This window comes from Octopus sinensis, linkage group LG17 (assembly GCF_006345805.1).
Source record: "Octopus sinensis linkage group LG17, ASM634580v1, whole genome shotgun sequence".
NCBI classification, from domain to species: Eukaryota; Metazoa; Mollusca; class Cephalopoda; order Octopoda; family Octopodidae; genus Octopus; species Octopus sinensis.
In genome coordinates, this window is record NC_043013.1 from 38,480,150 (window position 1) to 38,483,824 (window position 3,675).

At 35.7% G+C, this 3,675-nt stretch overlaps 1 non-coding gene across 1 annotated transcript; it reads right to left on the minus strand.

Annotated features, from left to right (window-relative positions):
* Positions 1-1,971: 1,971 nt before the first annotated feature.
* Trnas-gcu lies at positions 1,972-2,052 on the minus strand. Its single transcript has one exon. It is a non-coding gene; the product is annotated as a tRNA-Ser (tRNA).
* Positions 2,053-3,675: the final 1,623 nt, after the last annotated feature.

Genomic DNA, 3,675 nt, shown 5'->3' on the forward strand with positions numbered 1-3,675 from the left:
ACGTATACGTATTTCGTACGTGCACACATACACATACGCAAAAACACACACATACCTATTTCCCTGTGTTTAAGATGAGCGGGCTGGTAGAGTGTATGTTGTTATATATATCACATTAATATATATGCAAATATATGTAGATGCAGAAAGGCACCGAGGAGAGACATTATACATACGTACACAGACATATGCATGCTTTGTGTGTGTGTGCATGACGGAATGAATGTGTGAGTGTGTGTGTGTGTGTGTGTGTGTGTGTGTGTGTGTGTGTGTGTGTTTGCGTGTCTGTGTTTGAATATATGCGTATATATTTGTAGAAAGATGTTGTGGATGAGAGAGATTGAAATGAAGAAGCTGCTGACGCTTGAATAGCATCAATGAGTCAGAGATTACATGAGGAAAATTAAGGCTGTGCACTAGCATGGGCATGCCTTTACAAATGTAAACAATAAAAGAATGAATGAATAAAAGAATATAAGAATATACACTGTATATTCATGCATAAACAATTTTATATTCATATTCACATATCTCTAATTTACGCGTGCGTATAGATATGCTTGTATATACTTATGTATGTATATGTCTGCAGTTATATATATGATTATATGTATATATATATAAACACATACCTATATACATACATGTATATATATGTATATGTATCTGTGTGCATATATACGTAAATATATGTGCGTTTATTTTTGTATATATGTATGTATATATATACACACAAACACACATATATGTATGTATATGATTTCATATTTGATCTGGTGTCCTCCTATGAGCTGTGGCCATGCTGGTGCGCCGCCACTTGGTGTTGCTACATAATTTTACTCCACTAATTCTTTTTATAAATTTGTCGCCATGTGTATGAGGGAGTTTCATGCTGCTGCACTTTCCGCTGTGAAGTTGGTTCATCTGGGTCACCTGAATGTAAGAGGTCTAATTTCGTTGGCATGTAGGTCTCTCGGGTTCTTCGGGAGGATATCAAAGAACTGTGAGCAATTAAAGCCCAGGCTGTTGCAATATTTTACCCTATATCTTGATGGCAAATTTGGAATTTGCAGTGGCTCCAGTCCCTCTAGTATCTTCCAGATCGATATTATGGCATATCGTTCCCGCCTCCGTTCTAAGGAATAGAGTCTCAATGTCTTGAGTATTTCCCAGTAGCTTATATGCTGCATAGCGGCTATCTTCATCGTGTGGCTTCGTTGGATTGCCTCTCAAGTTCTGCAATTAACTTTAGACTTGTTGGTGACCATAGCTGGGAGCAATAGTCAAAGGGGCTCAGGACAATTGTCCTCCAGAGGGTTTCTTGATCTCTCGTTCTACAAGAACATGCAACGATGCATCATTATGCATGTAAATGCCCAGGTCTCGCACTGGTTGTGACTCTGGAATTGTCATCTCTCCAGGTCCAGTGTATTTAATTGGTATTGCATTTTGTTTTGCATGCTGATAGCACAAGGCTTGGAACTTTTCAATTAAATAGGGGTGAATTCATATATATATATGTGTGTGTGTGTGTGTGTGTTTATTGAGTTGTTATATATATATAAGTTATACAGAGGAAATAGATTCCTCTTTAAAGGGATGTTTGTTTCAATTCAATATATATGGGTATAATTAATTGTAGTATATGATAAGGAAGTAGATAGAACGTTTTAAAAGACAGCTATCAACTTATTAACATTTTGTTAATTTATATATACCGGCAATTGTTTTCCATATGTACTCTCATTCAAATTATAAATTTATAAATTAAAATTACATTATGAAAATTACGTGGTAGATATTTCTTCAGGGCGAAAATTGACTTCTTAATTGATTCACTGTTCCTCAAAAGACTAGCATATGTATGTTAATATGTTTGTTAGCAAAAGAACCGTTATATGTGTGTATATTTTATTTTATCTAGTTTCAGCTCACGAGCTGTGGCCATGCTGGGGCACCGCCATAAAAAGCTAAACGACGAGATTCGAACTCACGCGGGGAGACCCCAATGGATTAGCAGTCCATCGCCTTAACCACTCGGCCACATCGTCTACGACTTAGATAATTTCTCTTATTATGGTTGAGTGTAAGTAAATCTATTTACTTCTCATAATTTATATTATTAATTGTGAGAACGTGAATATGTAGTATAAGTTTTATAAATTAATTAGATTATTTTCTAACTTTATTAGTCATAATTATTGGTGTCAAGCGTTAATTTTTATTTTATTTCATTTAGATATACATATATACATACATATACATATATAAACTAATACATCTATTTGTTGTCCATACCACCTCTCTTCATCTTTCGATTTTTGTGACTTGTCCCTATATATATATATATATAATATATATATATATACACGCACACACACACGCTTATATATGTATGTATGTATGTATGTATACATATAGAACGGGGCGTCACGAAAGGCCTGGTTGGATTCTCTATCCTCCGAATTCTTCTCCGGGGAGTAGAAAAAACGGAAGGGCTGTTGCAATAAGTGTGCGAATCCGAGAGTGGAATATATTGAATAATATCATAAATAACTGATCCTCCTGTATGTTCTTTTATTTAAGGAAAACAGGAACTTGTCAACACTCCCTCGTGTGTGTGTGTGTATGTGTGTGTGTGTGTGTGTGTGTGTGTGTGTGTGTGTGTGTGTATAAGTTATCAACTTTCAATCACACCTTAGTCGTTTGTGTCTGTTTCGCTCTCTATGCCTGTCTGTCTCTGACTCTGTTTGTCTCTCTCTGTCTGTCTGTTTCTCTGTGTCTCTTTGTCTCTATCTCTCTCTCTCTCTGTCTCTCTGTATCTCCTTCTCACTCTATATTTCTCCATCTAACGATCAAAATCACCAGTAGATGAGACTTCATGAAACACCCTCTACAGGCGATCTTATTTTTTTATGCCGCTATTCTAAGCTGCAGGACATTGCTCTCGAGAATTTAGTAAATACCTTGATCAGTGCAGATATATTTTAATGGGTAAATAAATAGACTATTCCAAACTTTTGACTTCAATGGCAGAGTGATATCATCACTACACGTATCAATGACGCAATGTTTCATAAATATGTAAACAGCACACAACTAGACCTATATCATTTCACAAAATTGTTAATCCTCACCATCACTGAGTATCTTTTTTGATGAACATACAACTTCATTATATCCAAAACTTCTTTTAAAAACATGCCTTTCTGATTCAGAGACAGAAAATACTAATAACGGAATCTTCAGCAACTACTTCCTATTTACAAAGCCTAGCGGACGCACAGAATGGAACACTTCTATCACAACTACGACTCTGCATTTGCTATGAAATTAGATGTCCTAAATCATATCCCATAAATAAATATTCCATTGATTGACATAAAGACTTTTACAGAAAATAAACTGTGTCCCTCAGTCAAAGAGTTGTATCACCTCACTTCTATCTCAGTATCTCTCTCTCTCTCTCTCCCTCTCTTTCTCCTTCTCTCTCTCTTTTTGTCTTTTTGTCTCATTTGTACTTGAAGAGCCTGTGTGGTTCTTATGCTATTGCTAATACAATTAAAGCTCTTCAGATTTTCTCTCATATTGTGTCTCAACCACGTTCAGGATTTGAATATTGGGTTGGCAACCAAGTTCCTGCCGTTTTTTAAATGTTGGAATTCAATGCGTTTT